The sequence below is a fragment of the Stenella coeruleoalba genome (assembly GCF_951394435.1).
Source record: "Stenella coeruleoalba genome assembly, contig: scaffold_251, whole genome shotgun sequence".
NCBI lineage: Eukaryota > Metazoa > Chordata > Mammalia > Artiodactyla > Delphinidae > Stenella > Stenella coeruleoalba.
Window position 1 is genome coordinate 200,117 of NW_027646363.1, and position 21,059 is coordinate 221,175.

Here is a 21,059-nt window from a genome sequence, read left to right on the forward strand (position 1 = left end):
GGAAGAATACCTTAAACCTGGAGAGTTGAGACCCGTGTAATGGGTACCATGCAATATGACTTCAAAGGGTCTTCATTTGCTCACAGAACCTCTCCAATCCTATCACTGCTGCGTTTATTCCCCTGTACACATGCTTTATTCTCTTTTGGAGGCATAGCAATCCATAGGTTTTAAGATACTTACTAGTCAGGTACATTCTTAGGCATTTAATATGGGGTTTTGAGTCCATTTCGTTGAGCAAGGAGTAGCTCTTGTCTATTCCATATTTGGCTTAAGGAACTTTATCTGTGCTCATTTCAATCTCTGGTTTTATGCAGCACCCCAACTCACCTTTCCCCTTAAGCAAGCATAAGTTGGTTTTCTAAATTTGAGACCCTGTTCTGTTCTGTAATTCAGTTCCTGTGTAGCCAAGTTTACATTCCGTGTATTAGTGATATCTTATGATGTTTCTTTTTCTGTGTGACTTATTTCAGTTAGAATCATCGTACCTGAATCCACTCATTATGCTGCTACGGGCCTGATGACATAGATTTCATTGCTGTGTGATACTGCATTGTACGTAAGTACCACAAGTTCTTTATCCATTTTTCACTTTCTGCGATGTTGAACTTGTACTGTAAACGAGGTTCTTGTAAACAGAGCCGTTCCAAACTTTGGGGTGGCTGTGTCTTTTTGATTTTAATTTCCCTAAGCTATAGGACCATAAGTGGAAGTGCCCTAGGTTCTGTTGCTTTGTTTTTTAGATGTTTCAGGAAACACCATACACTTCTCCCGAGTGGTTGTTGGCAATTTACATCCCGCCCATCAGCATAACAAGGCTCCCAGTTCTCCATGGCCTGTCCTGCCTTTCTGGATTTTACCCTTTTTTCAGATGGCCCTTTTGACCGGGGGGAAGTGAGACTTCATTGTAGTGCAGATTTCCTTTGCAAGCTTGCTTGGTTGGCCAAAAAGGGCGTATGCGTTTTTTCCTGAATATATTCAGGAAAAAACGCATACGCCCTTTTTGGCCAAGTGCATCATTGTGGACGTTCTGCCTCTTTTCCTATGCTTTCAATGCAATTCCAGTCTACCTCCTGAAATCGGTTTCCTGCAATTCTGCCCCACTTTCAAGTCCTCTTGGCAGCCTTACTTCAGTATATTTTTGGACGATAGCTGTCATTTATAACTCTGCAGGTTTGTGAATTACAGTGCCCCTGAGCTCCTTTCTTCAACTCGCTTTCTTGTGACCTGGCCGCAACACCGCAGGATGGCTTCAGGCCCTAATCTGGTTCCGGCACGGCACGCTGAGCCTTTGGTTATTTCCTCTTCCTGGTGGGAAATGAGAGTTAAATTTGCCCGTCCAGACACCTCCAGCTAGTCTCTCATTGGTTCTCGCTATTCCTGTTCATCTTCCGCAGAAATTGCAAACTGGGCCAAACAGGAGGTTAAAGGCGCTGACTCTCCAAGTGGGGAGAGTGTTAGTAAAGTGTCTGGAATGTTGCACCCGAGTACCAGGGGAGGAAAACTGAGACATATTTGAACACGTCTCCCGTTCACATGGTTGATCATACTTGGGTTCCACATGCATGTTTTAGCTGAAGGAAGAATACCTTAAACCTGGAGAGTTAAGACCCGTGTAATGGGTACCATGCAATATGACTTCAAAGGGTCTTCATTTGCTCACCAAACCTCTCCAATCCTATCACTGCTGCGTTTATGCCCCTGTACACATGTTTGATTCTCTTTCGGAGACATAGCAATCCATAGGTTTTAAGATACTTACAAGTCAGGTACATTCTTAGGCGTTTAATATGCGGTGTTGAGTCCATTTCGTTGAGCAAGGAGTAGCTCTTGTCTATTCCATATTTGGCTTAAGGAACTTTATCTGTGCTCATTTCAATCTCTGGTTTTATGCAGCACCCCAACTCACCTTTACCCTTAAGCAAGCATAAGTTGTTTTTCTAAATTTGAGACACTGTTCTGTTCTGTAATTAAGTTCCTGTGTAGCCAAGTTTCCATTCCGTGTATTACTGATATCTTATGATGTTTCTTTTTCTGTGTGACTTATTTCAGTTAGAATCATCATACCTGAATCCACTCATTGTACTGCTAAGGGCCTGATGACATAGATTTCATTGCTGAGTGATATTGCTTTGTAAGTGAATACCACAACTTCTTTATCCACTTTCTGCGATGTTGAACTTGTACTGTAAACGAGGTTCTTGTAAACAGAGCCATTCCAAACTTTGGGGTGGCTGTGTCTTTTTGATTTTAATTTCCCTAAGCTATAGGACCATAAGTGGAAGTGCCCTAGGCTCTGTTGCTTTGTTTTTTAGATGTTTCAGGAAACACCATACACTTCTCCCAAGTGTCTGTTGGCAATTTACATCCCGCCCATCAGCATAACAAGGCTCCCAGTTCTCAATGGCCTGTTGCCTTTCTGGATTTTACACTTTTTTCAGATGGCCCTTTTGACCGGGGGGAAGTGAGACTTCATTGTAGTGCAGATTTCCTTTGCAAGCTTGCTTGGTTGGCCAAAAAGGGCGTATGCGTTTTTTCCTGAATATATTCAGGAAAAAACGCATACGCCCTTTTTGGCCAAGTGCATCATTGTGGACGTTCTGCCTCTTTTCCTATGCTTTCAATGCAATTCCAGTCTACCTCCTGAAATCGGTTTCCTGCAATTCTGCCCCGCTTTCAAGTCCTCTTGGCAGCCTTACTTCAGTCTATTTTTGGACGATAGCTGTCATTTATAACTCTGCAGGTTTGTGAATTACAGTGCCCCTGAGCTCCTTTCTTCAACTCGCTTTCTTTTGAGCTGGCCGCAACACCGCAGAATGGCTTCAGGCCCTAATCTGGTTCCGGTACGGCACGCTGAGCCTTTGGTTATTTCCTCTTCCTGGTGGGAAATGAGAGTTAAATTTGCCCGTCCAGACACCTCCAGCTAGCCTCTCATTGGTTCTCGCTATTCCTGTTCATCTTCCGCAGAAATTGCAAACTGGGCCAAACAGGAGGTTAAAGGCGCTGACTCTCCAAGTGGGGAGAGTGTTAGTAAAGCATCTGGAATGTTGCACCCGAGTACCAGGGGAAGAAAACTGAGACATATTTGAACACGTCTCCCGTTCACATGGTTGATCATACTTGGGTTCCACATGCATGTTTTAGCTGAAGGAAGAATACCTTAAACCTGGAGAGTTGAGACCCGTGTAATGGGTACCATGCAATATGACTTCAAAGGGTCTTCATTTGCTCACCGAACCTCTCCAATCCTATCACTGCTGCGTTTATGCCCCTGAACACATGCTTGATTCTCTTTCGGAGACATAGCAATCCATAGGTTTTAAGATACTTACTAGTCAGGTACATTCTTAGGCGTTTAATATGCGGTGTTGAGTCCATTTCGTTGAGCAAGGAGTAGCTCTTGTCTATTCCATATTTGACTTAAGGAACTTTATCTGTGCTCATTTCAATCTCTGGTTTTATGCAGCACCCCAACTCACCTTTTCCCTTAAGCAAGCATAAGTTGGTTTTCTAAATTTGAGACCCTGTTCTGTTCTGTAATTCAGTTCCTGTGTAGCCAAGTTTACATTCCGTGTATTACTGATATCTTATGATGTTTCTTTTTCTGTGTGACTTATTTCAGTTAGAATCATCATAACTGAATCCACTAATTGTGATGCTAAGGGCCTTATGACATAGATTTCATTGCTGAGTGATATTGCTTTGTAAGTAAATACCACAACTTCTTTATCCATTTTTCACTTTCTGCGATGTTGAACTTGTACTGTAAACGAGGTTCTTGTAAACAGTGGCATCCCAAACTTTGGGGTGGCTGTGTCTTTTTGATTTTAATTTCCCTAAGCTATAGGACCATAAGTGGCAGTGCCCTAGGCTCTGTTGCTTTGTTTTTTAGATGTTTCAGTAAACACCATACACTTCTCCCAAGTGTCTGTTGGCAATTTACATCCCGCCCATCAGCATAACAAGGCTCCCAGTTCTCCATGGCCTGTCCTGCCTTTCTGGATTTTACACTTTTTTCAGATGGCCCTTTTGACCGGGGGGAAGTGAGACTTCATTGTAGTGCAGATTTCCTTTGCAAGCTTGCTTGGTTGGCCAAAAAGGGCGTATGCGTTTTTTCCTGAATATATTCAGGAAAAAACGCATACGCCCTTTTTGGCCAAGTGCATCATTGTGGACGTTCTGCCTCTTTTCCTATGCTTTCAATGCAATTCCAGTCTACCTCCTGAAATCGGTTTCCTGCAATTCTGCCCCGCTTTCAAGTCCTCTTGGCAGCCTTACTTCAGTCTATTTTTGGACGATAGCTGTCATTTATAAGTCTGCAGGTTTGTGAATTACAGTGCCCCTGAGCTCCTTTCTTCAACTCGCTTTCTTGTGACCTGGCCGCAACACCGCAGGATGGCTTCAGGCCCTAATCTGGTTCCGGCCCGGCACGCTGAGCCTTTGGTTAATTCCTCTTCCTGGTGGGAAATGAGAGTTAAATTTGCCCGTCCAGACACCTCCAGCTAGCCTCTCATTGGTTCTCGCTATTCCTGTTCATCTTCCACAGAAATTGCAAACTGGGCCAAACAGGAGGTTAAAGGGACTGACTCTCCAAGTGGGGAGAGTGTTAGTAAAGCGTCTGGAATGTTGCACCCGAGTACCAGGGGAGGAAAACTGAGACATATTTGAACACGTCTCCCGATCACATGGTTGATCATACTCTAGGTTCCACATACATGTTTTAGCTGAAGGAAGAATACCTTAAACCTGGGTAGTTGAAACCCGTGGAATGGGTACCATGCAATATGACTTCAAAGGGTCTTCATTTGCTCACCGAACCTCTCCAATCCTATCACTGCTGCGTTTATGCCCCTGTACACATGCTTGATTCTCTTTCGGAGACATAGCAATCCATAGGTTTTAAGATACTTACTAGTCAGGTACATTCTTAGGCTTTTAATATGGGGTGTTGAGTCCATTTCGTTGAGCAAGGAGTAGCTCTTGTCTATTCCATATTTGGCTTAAGGAACTTTATCTGTGCTCATTTCAATCTCTGGTTTTATGCAGCACCAAAACTCACCTTTACCCTTAAGCAAGAATAAGTTGGTTTTCTAAATTTGAGACCCTGTTCTGTTCTGTAATTCAGTTCCTGTGTAGCCAAGTTTCCATTCCGTGTATTACTGATATCTTATGATGTTTCTTTTTCTGTGTGACTTATTTCGGTTAGAATCATCATACCTGAATCCACTCATTGTGCTGCTAAGGGCCTGATTTCACAGATTTCATTGCTGAGTGATATTGCTTTGTAAGTAAATACCACAACTTCTTTATCCATTTTTCACTTTCTGCGATGTTGAACTTGTACTGTAAACGAGGTTCTTGTAAACAGAGGCATCCCAAACTTTGGGGTGGCTGTGTCTTTTTGATTTTAATTTCCCTAAGCTATAGGACCATAAGTGGCAGTGCCCTAGGCTCTGTTGCTTTGTTTTTTAGATGTTTCAGGAAACACCATACACTTCTCCCGAGTGTCTGTTGGCAATTTACATCCCGCCCATCAGCATAACAAGGCTCCCAGTTCTCCATGGCCTGTCCTGCCTTTCTGGATTTTACACTTTTTTCAGATGGCCCTTTTGACCGGGGGGAAGTGAGACTTCATTGTAGTGCAGATTTCCTTTGCAAGCTTGCTTGGTTGGCCAAAAAGGGCGTATGCGTTTTTTCCTGAATATATTCAGGAAAAAACGCATACGCCCTTTTTGGCCAAGTGCATCATTGTGGACGTTCTGCCTCTTTTCCTATGCTTTCAATGCAATTCCAGTCTACCTCCTGAAATCGGTTTCCTGCAATTCTGCCCCGCTTTCAAGTCCTCTTGGCAGCCTTACTTCAGTCTATTTTTGGACGATAGCTGTCATTTATAACTCTGCAGGTTTGTGAATTACAGTGCCCCTGAGCTCCTTTCTTCAACTTGCTTTCTTGTGACCTGGCCGCAACACCGCAGGATGGCTTCAGGCCCTAATCTGGTTCCGGCCCGGCACGCTGAGCCTTTGGTTATTTCCTCTTCCTGGTGGGAAATGAGAGTTAAATTTGCCCGTCCAGACACCTTCAGCTAGCCTCTCATTGGTTCTCGCTATTCCTGTTCATCTTCCGCAGAAATTGCAAACTGGGCCAAACAGGAGGTTAAAGGCGCTGACTCTCCAAGTGGGGAGAGTGTTAGTAAAGCGTCTGGAATGTTGCACCCGAGTACCAGGCGAGGAAAACTGAGACATATTTGAACACGTCTCCCGTTCACATGGTTGATCATACTTGGGTTCCACATGCATGTTTTAGCTGAAGGAAGAATACCTTAAACCTGGAGAGTTGAGACCCGTGTAATGGGTACCATGCAATATGACTTCAAAGGGTCTTCATTTGCTCACCGAACCTCTCCAATCCTATCACTGCTGCGTTTATGCCCCTGTACACATGCTTGATTCTCTTTTGGAGACATAGCAATCCATAGGTTTTACGATACTTACTAGTCAGGTACATTCTTAGGCGTTTAATATGCGGTGTTGAGTCCATTTCGTTGAGCAAGGAGTAGCTCTTGTCTATTCCATATTTGACTTAAGGAACTTTATCTGTGCTCATTTCAATCTCTGGTTTTATGCAGCACCCCAACTCACCTTTCCCCTTAAGCAAGCATAAGTTGGTTTTCTAAATTTGAGACCCTGTTCTGTTCTGTAATTCAGTTCCTGTGTAACCAAGTTTACATTCCGTGTATTAATGATATCTTATGATGTTTCTTTTTCTGTGTGACTTATTTCAGTTAGAATCATCATACCTGAATCCACTCATTGTGATGCTAAGGGCCTGATGACATAGATTTCATTGCTGAGTGATATTGCTTTGTAAGTAAATACCACAACTTCTTTATCCATTTTTCACTTTCTGCGATGTTGAACTTGTACTGTAAACGAGGTTCTTGTAAACAGAGGCATCCCAAACTTTGGGGTGGCTGTGTCTTTTTGATTTTAATTTCCCTAAGCTATAGGACCATAAGTGGCAGTGCCCTAGGCTCTGTTGCTTTGTTTTTTAGATGTTTCAGGAAACACCATACACTTCTCCCGAGTGTCTGTTGGCAATTTACATCCCGCCCATCAGCATAACAAGGCTCCCAGTTCTCCATGGCCTGTCCTGCCTTTCTGGATTTTACACTTTTTTCAGATGGCCCTTTTGACCGGGGGGAAGTGAGACTTCATTGTAGTGCAGATTTCCTTTGCAAGCTTGCTTGGTTGGCCAAAAAGGGCGTATGCGTTTTTTCCTGAATATATTCAGGAAAAAACGCATACGCCCTTTTTGGCCAAGTGCATCATTGTGGACGTTCTGCCTCTTTTCCTATGCTTTCAATGCAATTCCAGTCTACCTCCTGAAATCGGTTTCCTGCAATTCTGCCCCACTTTCAAGTCCTCTTGGCAGCCTTACTTCAGTCTATTTTTGGACGATAGCTGTCATTTATAACTCTGCAGGTTTGTGAACTACAGTGCCCCTGAGCTCCTTTCTTCAACTCGCTTTCTTGTGACCTGGCCGCAACACTGCAGGATGGCTTCAGGCCCTAATCTGGTTCCGGCCCGGCACGCTGAGCCTTTGGTTAATTCCTCTTCCTGGTGGGAAATGAGAGTTAAATTTGCCCGTCCAGACACCTCCAGCTAGCCTCTCATTGGTTCTCGCTATTCCTGTTCATCTTCCGCAGAAATTGCAAACTGGGCCAAACAGGAGGTTAAAGAGACTGACTCTCCAAGTGGGGAGAGTGTTAGTAAAGCGTCTGGAATGTTGCACCCGAGTACCAGGGGAGGAAAACTGAGACATATTTGAACACGTCTCCCAATCACATGGTTGATCATACTCTAGGTTCCACATGCATGTTTTAGCTGAAGGAAGAATACCTTAAACCTGGGTAGTTGAAACCCGTGGAATGGGTACCATGCAATATGACTTCAAAGGGTCTTCATTTGCTCACCGAACCTCTCCAATCCTATCACTGCTGCGTTTATGCCCCTGTACACATGCTTGATTCTCTTTCGGAGACATAGCAATCCATAGGTTTTAAGATACTTACAAGTCAGGTACATTCTTAGGCGTTTAATATGCGGTGTTGAGTCCCTTTCGTTGAGCAAGGAGTAGCTCTTGTCTATTCCATATTTGGCTTAAGGAACTTTATCTGTGCTCATTTCAATCTCTGGTTTTATGCAGCACCCCAACTCACCTTTACCCTTAAGCAAGCATAAGTTGTTTTTCTAAATTTGAGACCCTGTTCTGTTCTGTAATTCAGTTCCTGTGTAGCCAAGTTTCCATTCCGTGTATTACTGATATCTTATGATGTTTCTTTTTCTGTGTGACTTATTTCAGTTAGAATCATCATACTTGAATCCACTCATTGTGCTGCTAAGGGCCTGATGACATAGATTTCATTGCTGAGTGATATTGCTTTGTAAGTGAATACCACAACTTCTTTATCCATTTTTCACTTTCTGCGATGTTGAACTTGTACTGTAAATGAGGTTCTTGTAAACAGAGCCATTCCAAACTTTGGGGTGGCTGTGTCTTTTTGATTTTAATTTCCCTAAGCTATAGGACCATAAGTGGCAGTGCCCTAGGCTCTGTTGCTTTGTTTTTTAGATGTTTCAGGAAACACCATACACTTCTCCCGAGTGTCTGTTGGCAATTTACATCCCGCCCATCAGCATAACAAGGCTCCCAGTTCTCCATGGCCTGTCCTGCCTTTCTGGATTTTACACTTTTTTCAGATGGCCCTTTTGACCGGGGGGAAGTGAGACTTCTTTGTAGTGCAGATTTCCTTTGCAAGCTTGCTTGGTTGGCCAAAAAGGGCGTATGCGTTTTTTCCTGAATATATTCAGGAAAAAACGCATACGCCCTTTTTGGCCAAGTGCATCATTGTGGACGTTCTGCCTCTTTTCCTATGCTTTCAATGCAATTCCAGTCTACCTCCTGAAATCGGTTTCCTGCAATTCTGCCCCGCTTTCAAGTCCTCTCGGCAGCCTTACTTCAGTCTATTTTTGGACGATAGCTGTCATTTATAACTCTGCAGGTTTGTGAATTACAGTGCCCCTGAGCTCCTTTCTTCAACTCGCTTTCTTGTGACCTGGCCGCAACACCGCAGGATGTCTTCAGGCCCTAATCTGGTTCCGGCCCGGCACGCTGAGCCTTTGGTTAATTCCTCTTCCTGGTGGGAAATGAGAGTTAAATTTGCCCGTCCAGAAACCTCCAGCTAGCCTCTCATTGGTTCTCGCTATTCCTGTTCATCTTCCGCAGAAATTGCAAACTGGGCCAAACAGGATGTTAAAGGGACTGACTCTCCAAGTGGGGAGAGTGTTAGTAAAGCGTCTGGAATGTTGCACCCGAGTATCAGGGGAGGAAAACTGAGACATATTTGAACACGTCTCCCGATCACATGGTTGATCATACTCTAGGTTCCACGTGCATGTTTTAGCTGAAGGAAGAATACCTTAAACCTGGGTAGTTGAAACCCGTGGAATGGGTACCATGCAATATGACTTCAAAGGGTCTTCATTTGCTCACCGAACCTCTCCAATCCTATCACTGCTGCGTTTATGTCCCTGTACACATGCTTGATTCCCTTTCGGAGACATAGCAATCCATAGGTTTTAAGATACTTACAAGTCAGGTACATTCTTAGGCGTTTAATATGCGGTGTTGAGTCCATTTCGTTGAGCAAGGAGTAGCTCTTGTCTATTCCATATTTGGCTTAAGGAACTTTATCTGTGCTCATTTCAATCTCTGGTTTTATGCAGCACCCCAACTCACCTTTACCCTTAAGCAATCATAAGTTGGTTTTCTAAATTTGAGACCCTGTTCTGTTCTGTAATTCAGTTCCTGTGTAGCCAAGTTTACATTCCGTGTATTACTGATATCTTATGATGTTTCTTTTTCTGTGTGACTTACTTCAGTTAGAATCATCATACCTGAATCCACTCATTGTGCTGCTAAGGGCCTGATGACACAGATTTCATTGCTGAGTGATATTGCTTTGTAAGTAAATACCACAACTTCTTTATCCATTTTTCACTTTCTGCGATGTTGAACTTGTACTGTAAACGAGGTTCTTGTAAACAGAGCCGTTCCAAACTTTGGGGTGGCTGTGTCTTTTAGATTTTAATTTCCCTAAGCTATAGGACCATAAGTGGAAGTGCCCTAGGTTCTGTTGCTTTGTTTTTTAGATGTTTCAGGAAACACCATACACTTCTCCCGAGTGGTTGTTGGCAATTTACATCCCGCCCATCAGCATAACAAGGCTCCCAGTTCTCCATGGCCTGTCCTGCCTTTCTGGATTTTACACTTTTTTCAGATGGCCCTTTTGACCGGGGGGAAGTGAGACTTCATTGTAGTGCAGATTTCCTTTGCAAGCTTGCTTGGTTGGCCAAAAAGGGCGTATGCGTTTTTTCCTGAATATATTCAGGAAAAAACGCATACGCCCTTTTTGGCCAAGTGCATCATTGTGGACGTTCTGCCTCTTTTCCTATGCTTTCAATGCAATTCCAGTCTACCTCCTGAAATCGGTTTCCTGCAATTCTGCCCCGCTTTCAAGTCCTCTTGGCAGCCTTACTTCAGTCTATTTTTGGACGATAGCTGTCATTTATAACTCTGCAGGTTTGTGAATTACAGTGCCCCTGAGCTCCTTTCTTCAACTCGCTTTCTTTTGAGCTGGCCGCAACACCGCAGGATGGCTTCAGGCCCTAATCTGGTTCTGGCCCGGCACGCTGAGCCTTTGGTTATTTCCTCCTCATGGTGGGAAATGAGAGTTAAATTTGCCCGTCCAGACACCTCCAGCTAGCCTCTCATTGGTTCTCACTATTCCTGTTCATCTTCCGCAGAAATTGCAAACTGGGCCAAACAGGAGGTTAAAGACGCTGACTCTCCAAGTCGGGAGAGTGTTAGTAAAGCGTCTGGAATGTTGCACCCGAGTACCAGGGGAGGAAAACTGAGACATATTTGAACACGTCTCCCGATCACATGGTTGATCATACTCTGGGTTCCACATGCATGTTTTAGCTGAAGGAAGAATACCTAAAACCTGGGTAGTTGAAACCCGTGGAATGGGTACCATGCAATATGACTTCAAAGGGTCTTCATTTGCTCACCGAACCTCTACAATCCTATCACTGCTGCGTTTATGCCCCTGTACACATGCTTGATTCTCTTTCGGAGACATAGCAATCTATAGGTTTTAAGATACTTACTAGTCAGGTACATTCTTAGGCGTTTAATATGCGGTGTTGAGTCCATTTCTTTGAGCAAGGAGTAGCTCTTGTCTATTCCATATTTGGCCTAAGGAACTTTATCTGTGCTCATTTCAATCTCTGGTTTTATGCAGCACCCCAACTCACCTTTACCCTTAAGCAAGCATAAGTTGGTTTTCTAAATTTGAGACCCTGTTCTGTTCTGTAATTCAGTTCCTGTGTAGCCAAGTTTACATTCCGTGTATTACTGATATCTTATGATGTTTCTTTTTCTGTGTGACTTATTTCAGTTAGAATCATCATACCTGAATCCACTCATTGTGCTGCTAAGGGCCTGATGACACAGATTTCATTGCTGAGTGATATTGCTTTGTAAGTAAATACCACAACTTCTTTATCCATTTTTCACTTTCTGCGATGTTGAACTTGTACTGTAAACGAGGTTCTTGTAAACAGAGCCGTTCCAAACTTTGGGGTGGCTGTGTCTTTTTGATTTTAATTTCCCTAAGCTATAGGACCATAAGTGGAAGTGCCCTAGTTTCTGTTGCTTTGTTTTTTAGATGTTTCAGGAAACACCATACACTTCTCCCGAGTGGTTGTTGGCAATTTACATCCTGCCCATCAGCATAACAAGGCTCCCAGTTCTTCATGGCCTGTCCTGCCTTTCTGGATTTTACACTTTTTTCAGATGGCCCTTTTGACCGGGGGGAAGTGAGACTTCATTGTAGTGCAGATTACCTTTGCAAGCTTGCTTGGTTGGTCAAAAAGGGCATATGCGTTTTTACATCCCGCCCATCAGCATAACAAGACTCCCAGTTCTCCATGGCCTGTCCTGGCTTTCTGGATTTTACACTTTTTTCAGATGGCCCTTTTGACCGGGGGGAAGTGAGACTTCATTGTAGTGCAGATTTCCTTTGCAAGCTTGCTTGGTTGGCCAAAAAGGGCGTATGCGTTTTTTCCTGAATATATTCAGGAAAAAACGCATACGCCCTTTTTGGCCAAGTGCATCATTGTGGACGTTCTGCCTCTTTTCCTATGCTTTCAATGCAATTCCAGTCTACCTCCTGAAATCGGTTTCCTGCAATTCTGCCCCGCTTTCAAGTCCTCTTGGCAGCCTTACTTCAGTCTATTTTTGGACGATAGCTGTCATTTATAACTCTGCAGGTTTGTGCATTACAGTGCCCCTGAGCTCCTTTCTTCAACTTGCTTTCTTGTGACCTGGCAGCAACACCGCAGGATGGCTTCAGGCCCTAATCTGGTTCCGGCACGGCACGCTGAGCCTTTGGTTATTTCCTTTTCCTGGTGGGAAATGAGAGTTAAATTTGCCCGTCCAGACACCTCCAGCTAGTCTCTCATTGGTTCTCGCTATTCCTGTTCATCTTCCGCAGAAATTGCAAACTGGGCCAAACAGGAGGTTAAAGGCGCTGACTCTCCAAGTGGGGAGAGTGTTAGTAAAGCGTCTGGAATGTTGCACCCGAGTACCAGGGGAGGAAAACTGAGACATATTTGAACACGTCTCCCGTTCACATGGTTGATCATACTTGGGTTCCACATGCATGTTTTAGTTGAAGGAAGAATACCTTAAACCTGGAGAGTTAAGACCCGTGTAATGGGTACCATGCAATATGATTTCAAAGGGTCATCATTTGCTCACGAACCTCTCCAATCCTATCACTGCTGCGTTTATGCCCCTGTACACATGCTTGATTCTCTTTCGGAGACATAGCAATCCATAGGTTTTAAGATACTTACTAGTCAGGTACATTCTTAGGCGTTTAATATGCGGTGTTGAGTCCATTTCGTTGAGCAAGGAGTAGCTCTTGTCTATTCCATATTTGGCTTAAGGAACTTTATCTGTGCTCATTTCAATCTCTGGTTTTATGCAGCACCCCAACTCACCTTTCCCCTTAAGCAAGCATAAGTTGGTTTTCTAAATTTGAGACCCTGTTCTGTTCTGTAATTCAGTTCCTGTGTAGCCAAGTTTACATTCCGTGTATTACTGATATCTTATGATGTTTCTTTTTCTGTGTGACTTATTTCAGTTAGAATCATCATACCTGAATCCACTCATTGTGCTGCTAAGGGCCTGATGACATAGATTTCATTGCTGAGTGATATTGCTTTGTAAGTAAATACCACAACTTCTTTATCCATTTTTCACTTTCTGCGATGTTGAACTTGTACTGCAAACGAAGTTCTTGTAAACAGAGGCGTCCCAAACTTTGGGGTGGCTGTGTCTTTTTGATTTTAATTTCCCTAAGCTATAGGGCCATAAGTGGCAGTGCCCTAGGCTCTGTTGCTTTGTTTTTTAGATGTTTCAGGAAACACCATACACTTCTCCTGAGTGTCTGTTGGTAATTTACATCCCGCCCATCAGCATAACAAGGCTCCCAGTTCTCCATGGCCTGTCCTGCCTTTCTGGATTTTACACTTTTTTCAGATGGCCCTTTTGACCGGGGGGAAGTGAGACTTCATTGTAGTGCAGATTTCCTTTGCAAGCTTGCTTGGTTGGCCAAAAAGGGCGTATGCGTTTTTTCCTGAATATATTCAGGAAAAAACGCATACGCCCTTTTTGGCCAAGTGCATCATTGTGGACGTTCTGCCTCTTTTCCTATGCTTTCAATGCAATTGCAGTCTACCTCCTGAAATCGGTTTCCTGCAATTCTGCCCCGCTTTCAAGTCCTCTTGGCAGCCTTACTTCAGTGTATTTTTGGAGGATAGCTGTCATTTATAACTCTGCAGGTTTGTGAATTACAGTGCCCCTGAGCTCCTTTCTTCAACTCGCTTTCTTGTGACCTGGCCGCAACACCGCAGGATGGCTTCAGGCCCTAATCTGTTTCCAGTACGGCACGCTGAGCCTTTGGTTAATTCCTCTTCCTGGTGTGAAATGAGAGTTAAATTTGCCCGTCCAGACACCTCCACCTAGTCTCTCATTGGTTCTCGCTATTCCTGTTCATCTTCCACAGAAATTGCAAACTGGGCCAAACAGGAAGTTAAAGGGACTGACTCTCCAAGTGGGGAGAGTGTTAGTAAAGCGTCTGGAATGTTGCACCCGAGTACCAGGGGAGGAAAACTGAGACATATTTGAACACGTCTCCCGTTCACATGGTTGATCATACTTGGGTTCCACATGCATGTTTTAGCTGAAGGAAGAATACCTTAAACCTGTGTATTTGAAACCCGTGGAATGGGTACCATGCAATATGACTTCAAAGGGTCTTCATTTGCTCACCGAACCTCTCCAATCCTATCACTGCTGCGTTTATGCCCCTGTACACATGCTTGATTCTCTTTCGGAGACATAGCAATCCATAGGTTTTAAGATACTTACTAGTCAGGTACATTCTTAGGCGTTTAATATGGGGTGTTGAGTCCATTTCGTTGAGCAAGGAGTAGCTCTTGTCTATTCCATATTTGGCTTAAGGAACTTTATCTGTGCTCATTTCAATCTCTGGGTTTATGCAGCACGCCAACTCACCTTTACCCTTAAGCAAGCATAAGTTGGTTTTCTAAATTTGAGACCCTGTTCTGTTCTGTAATTCAGTTCCTGTGTAGCCAAGTTTACATTCCGTGTATTACTGATATCTTATGATGTTTCTTTTTCTGTGTGACTTATTTCAGTTAGAATCATCACACCTGAATCCACTCATTGTGCTGCTAAGGGCCTGATGACATAGATTTCATTGCTGAGTGATATTGCTTTATAAGTAAATACCACAACTTCTTTATCCATTTTTCACTTTCTGCGATGTTGAGCTTGTACTGTAAACGAGGTTCTTGTAAACAGAGGCGTCCCAAACTTTGGGGTGGCTGTGTCTTTTTGATTTTAATTTCCCTAAGCTATAGGACCATAAGTGGAAGTGCCCTAGGCTCTGTTGCTTTGTTTTTTAGATGTTTCAGGAAACACCATACACTTCTCCCGAGTGTCTGTTGGCAATTTACATCCCGCCCATCAGCATAACAAGGCTCCCAGTTCTCCATGGCCTGTCCTGCCTTTCTGGATTTTACACTTTTTTCAGATGGCCCTTTTGACCGGGGGGAAGTGAGACTTCATTGTAGTGCAGATTTCCTTTGCAAGCTTGCTTGGTTGGCCAAAAAGGGCGTATGCGTTTTTTCCTGAATATATTCAGGAAAAAACGCATACGCCCTTTTTGGCCAAGTGCATCATTGTGGACGTTCTGCCTCTTTTCCTATGCTTTCAATGCAATTCCAGTCTACCTCCTGAAATCGGTTTCCTGCAATTCTGCCCCGCTTTCAAGTCCTCTTGGCAGCCTTACTTCAGTCTATTTTTGGACGATAGCTGTCATTTATAACTCTGCAGGTTTGTGAATTACAGTGCCCCTGAGCTCCTTTCTTCAACTCGCTTTCTTGTGAGCTGGCCGCAACACCGCAGGATGGCTTCAGGCCCTAATCTGTTTCCGGCACGGCATGCTGAGCCTTTGGTTAATTCCTCTTCCTGGTGGGAAATGAGAGTTAAATTTGCCCGTCCAGACACCTTCAGCTAGCCTCTCATTGATTCTCGCTATTCCTGTTCATCTTCCGCAGAAATTGCAAACTGGGCCAAACAGGAGGTTAAAGGGACTGACTCTCCAAGTCGGGAGAGTGTTAGTAAAGCGTCTGGAATGTTGCACCCGAGTACCAGGGTACGAAAACTGGGACATATTTGAACACGTCTCCCGATCACATGGTTGATCATACTCTAGGTTCCACATGCATGTTTTAGCTGAAGGAAGAATACCTTAAACCTGGGTAGTTGAAACCCGTGGAATGGGTACCATGCAATATGACTTCAAAGGGTCTTCATTTGCTCACCGAACCTCTCCAATCCTATCACTGCTGCATTTATGCCCCTGTACACATGCTTGATTCTCTTTCGGAGACATAGCAATCCATAGGTTTTAAGATACTTACTAGTCAGGTACATTCTTAGGCGTTTAATATGCGGTGTTGAGTCCATTTCATTGAGCAAGGAGTAGCTCTTGTGTATTCCATATTTGGCTTAAGGAACTTTATCTGTGCTCATTTCAATCTCTGGTTTTATGCAGCACCCCAACTCACCTTTCCCCTTAAGCAAGCATAAGTTGGTTTTTTAAATTTGAGACACTGTTCTGTTTTGGAATTCAGTTCCTGTGTAGCCAACTTTACATTCCGTGTATTACTGATATCTTATGATGTTTCTTTTTCTGTGTGACTTATTTCAGTTAGAATCATCATACCTGAATCCACTCATTGTGCTCCTAAGGGCCTGATGACATAGATTTCATTGCTGAGTGATATTGCTTTGTAAGTAAATACCACAACTTCTTTATCCATTTTTCACTTTCTGCGATGTTGAACTTGTACTGTAAACGAGGTTCTTGTAAACAGAGGCGTCCCAAACTTTGGGGTGGCTGTGTCTTTTTGATTTTAATTTCCCTAAGCTATAGGACCATAAGTGGCAGTGCCCTAGGCTCTGTTGCTTTGTTTTTTAGATGTTTCAGGAAACACCATACACTTCTCCTGAGTGTCTGTTGGTAATTTACATCCCGCCCATCAGCATAACAAGGCTCCCAGTTCTCCATGGCCTGTCCTGCCTTTCTGGATTTTACACTTTTTTCAGATGGCCCTTTTGACCGGGGGGAATTGAGACTTCATTGTAGTGCAGATTTCCTTTGCAAGCTTGCTTGGTTGGCCAAAAAGGGCGTATGCGTTTTTTCCTGAATATATTCAGGAAAAAACGCATACGCCCTTTTTGGCCAAGTGCATCATTGTGGACGTTCTGCCTCTTTTCCTATGCTTTCAATGCAGTTCCTGTCTACCTTCTGAAATCGGTTTCCTGCAATTCTGTCCCGCTTTCAAGTCCTCTTGGCAGCCTTACTTCAGTCTATTTTTGGACGATAGCTGTCATTTATAACTCTGCAGGTTTGTGAATTACAGTGCCCCTGAGCTCCTTTCTTCAACTCGCTTTCTTTTGAGCTGGCCGCAACACCGCAGGATGGCTTCAGGCCCTAATCTGGTTCCGGCATGGCACGCTGAGCCTTTGGTTATTTCCTCTTCCTGGTGGGAAATGAGAGTTAAATTTGCCCGTCCAGACACCTCCAGCTAGTCTCTCATTGGTTCTCACTATTCCTGATCATCTTCCGCAGAAATTGCAAACTGGGCCAAACAGGAGGTCAAAGGGACTGACTCTCCAAGTCGGGAGAGTGTTAGTAAAGCGTCTGGAATGTTGCACCCAAGTACCAGGGTACGAAAACTGAGACATATTTGAACACGTCTCCCGATCACATGGTTGATCATACTCTAGGTTCCACATGCATGTTTTAGCTGAAGGAAGAATACCTTAAACCTGGGTAGTTGAAACCCGTGGAATGGGTACCATGCAATATGACTTCAAAGGGTCTTCATTTGCTCACCGAACCTCTCCAATCCTATCACTGCTGCGTTTATGCCCCTGTACACATGCTTGATTCTCTTTCAGAGACATAGCAATCCATAGGTTTTAAGATACTTACTAGTCAGGTACATTCTTAGGCGTTTAATATGCGGTGTTGAGTCCATTTCGTTGAGCAAGGAGTAGCTCTTGTCTATTCCATATTTGGCTTAAGGAACTTTATCTGTGCTCATTTCAATCTCTGGTTTTATGCAGCACCCCAACTCACCTTTCCCCTTAAGCAAGCATAAGTTGGTTTTCTAAATTTGAGACCCTGTTCTGTTCTGTAATTCAGTTCCTGTGTAGCCAAGTTTACATTCCGTGTATTACTGATATCTTATGATGTTTCTTTTTCTGTGTGACTTATTTCAGTTAGAATCATCATACCTGAATCCACTCATTGTGCTGCTAAGGGCCTGATGACATAGATTTCATTGCTGAGTGATATTGCTTTGTAAGTAAATACCACAACTTCTTTATCCATTTTTCACTTTCTGCGATGTTGAACTTGTACTGTAAACGAGGTTCTTGTAAACAGAGGCGTCCCAAACTTTGGGGTGGCTGTGTCTTTTTGATTTTAATTTCCCTAAGCTATAGGACCATAAGTGGCAGTGCCCTAGGCTCTGTTGCTTTGTTTTTTAGATGTTTCAGGAAACACCATACACTTCTCCTGAGTGTCTGTTGGTAATTTACATCCCGCCCATCAGCATAACAAGGCTCCCAGTTCTCCATGGCCTGTCCTGCCTTTCTGGATTTTACACTTTTTTCAGATGGCCCTTTTGACTGGGGGGAAGTGAGACTTCATTGTAGTGCAGATTTCCTTTGCAAGCTTGCTTGGTTGGCCAAAAAGGGCGTATGCGTTTTTTCCTGAATATATTCAGGAAAAAACGCATACGCCCTTTTTGGCCAAGTGCATCATTGTGGACGTTCTGCCTCTTTTCCTATGCTTTCAATGCAATTCCAGTCTACCTCCTGAAATCGGTTTCCTGCAATTCTGCCCCGCTTTCAAGTCCTCTTGGCAGCCTTACTTCAGTCTATTTTTGGACGATAGCTGTCATTTATAACTCTGCAGGTTTGTGAATTACAGTGCCCCTGAGCTCCTTTCTTCAACTCGCTTTCTTGTGACCTGGCCGCAACACCGCAGGATGGCTTCAGGCCCTAATCTGGTTCCGGCACGGCACGCTGAGCCTTTGGTTAATTCCTCTTCCTGGTGGGAAATGAGAGTTAATTTTGCCCGTCCAGACACCTCCAGCTAGTCTCTCATTGGTTCTCGCTATTCCTGTTCATCTTCCGCAGAAATTGCAAACTGGGCCAAACAGGAGGTTAAAGGGACTGACTCTCCAAGTGGGGAGAGTGTTAGTAAAGCGTCTGGAATGTTGCACCCGAGTACCAGGGGAGGAAAACTGAGACATATTTGAACACGTCTCCCGTTCACATGGTTGATCATACTTGGGTTCCACATGCATGTTTTAGCTGAAGGAAGAATACCTAAAACCTGGGTATTTGAAACCCGTGGAATGGGTACCATGCAATATGACTTCAAAGGGTCTTCATTTGCTCACCGAACGTCTCCAATCCTATCACTGCTGCGTTTATGCCCCTGTACACATGCTTGATTTTCTTTCGGAGACATAGCAATCCATAGGTTTTAAGATACTTACTAGTCAGGTACATTCTTAGGCGTTTAATATGCGGTGTTGTGTCCATTTCGTTGAGCAAGGAGTAGCTCTTGTCTATTCCATATTTGGCTTAAGGAACTTTATCTGTGCTCATTTCAATCTCTGGTTTTATGCAGCACCCCAACTCACCTTTCCCCTTAAGCAAGCATAAGTTGGTTTTCTAAATTTGAGACCCTGTTCTGTTCTGTAATTCAGTTCCTGTGTAGCCAAGTTTACATTCCATGTATTAGTGATATCTTATGATGTTTCTTTTTCTGTGTGACTTATTTCAGTTAGAATTATCGTACCTGAATCCACTCATTATGCTGCTACGGGCCTGATGACATAGATTTCATTGCTGAGTGATACTGCATTGTACGTAAGTACCACAAGTTCTTTATCCATTTTTCACTTTCTGTGATGTTGAACTTGTACTGTAAACGAGTTTCTTGTAAACAGAGCCGTTCCAAACTTTGGGGTGGCTGTGTCTTTTTGATTTTAATTTCCGTAAGCTATAGGACCATAAGTGGAAGTGCCCTAGGTTCTGTTGCTTTGTTTTTTAGATGTTTCAGGAAACACCATACACTTCTCCTTAGTGTCTGTTGGTAATTTACATCCCGCCCATCAGCATAACAAGGCTCCCAGTTCTCCATGGCCTGTCCTGCCTTTCTGGATTTTACACTTTTTTCAGATAGCCCTTTTGACCGGGGGGAAGTGAGACTTCATTGTAGTGCAGATTTCCTTTGCAAGCTTGCTTGGTTGGCCAAAAAGGGCGTATGCGTTTTTTCCTGAATATATTCAGGAAAAAACGCATACGCCCTTTTTGGCCAAGTGCATCATTGTGGACGTTCTGCCTCTTTTCCTGTGCTTTCAATGCAATTCCAGTCTACCTCCTGAAATCGGTTTCCTGCAATTCTGCCCCGCTTTCAAGTCCTCTTGGCAGACTTACTTCAGTCTATTTTTGGACGATAGCTGTCATTTATAAATCTGCAGGTTTGTGAATTACAGTGCCCCTGAGCTCCTTTCTTCAACTCGCTTTCTTTTGAGCTGGCCGCAACACCGCACGATGGCTTCAGGCCCTAATCTGGTTCCGGTACGGCACGCTGAGCCTTTGGTTATTTCCTCTTCCTGGTGGGAAATGAGAGTTAAATTTGCCCGTCCAGACACCTCCAGCTAGCCTCTCATTGGTTCTCGCTATTCCTGTTCATCTTCCGCAGAAATTGCAAACTGTGCCAAACAGGAGGTTAAAGACGCTGACTCTCCAAGTGGGGAGAGTGTTAGTAAAGCGTCTGGAATGTTGCACCCGAGTACCAGGGTACGAAAACTGAGACATATTTGAACACGTCTCCCTATCACATGGTTGATCATACTCTAGGTTCCACATGCATGTTTTAGCTGAAGGAACAATACCTTACACCTGGGTAGTTGAAACCCGTGGAATGGGTACCATGCAATATGACTTCAAAGGGTCTTCATTTGCTCACGAAACTCTGCAATCCTATCACTGCTGCATTTATGCCCCTGTACACATGCTTGATTCTGTTTCGGAGACATAGCAATCCATAGGTTTTAAGATACTTACTAGTCAGGTACATTCTTAGGCGTTTAATATGCGGTGTTGAGTCCATTTCGTTGAGCAAGGAGTAGCTCTTGTCTATTCCATATTTGGCTTAAGGAACTTTATCTGTGCTCATTTCAATCTCTGGTTTTATGCAGCACCCCAACTCACCTTTCCCCTTAAGCAAGCATAAGTTGGTTTTC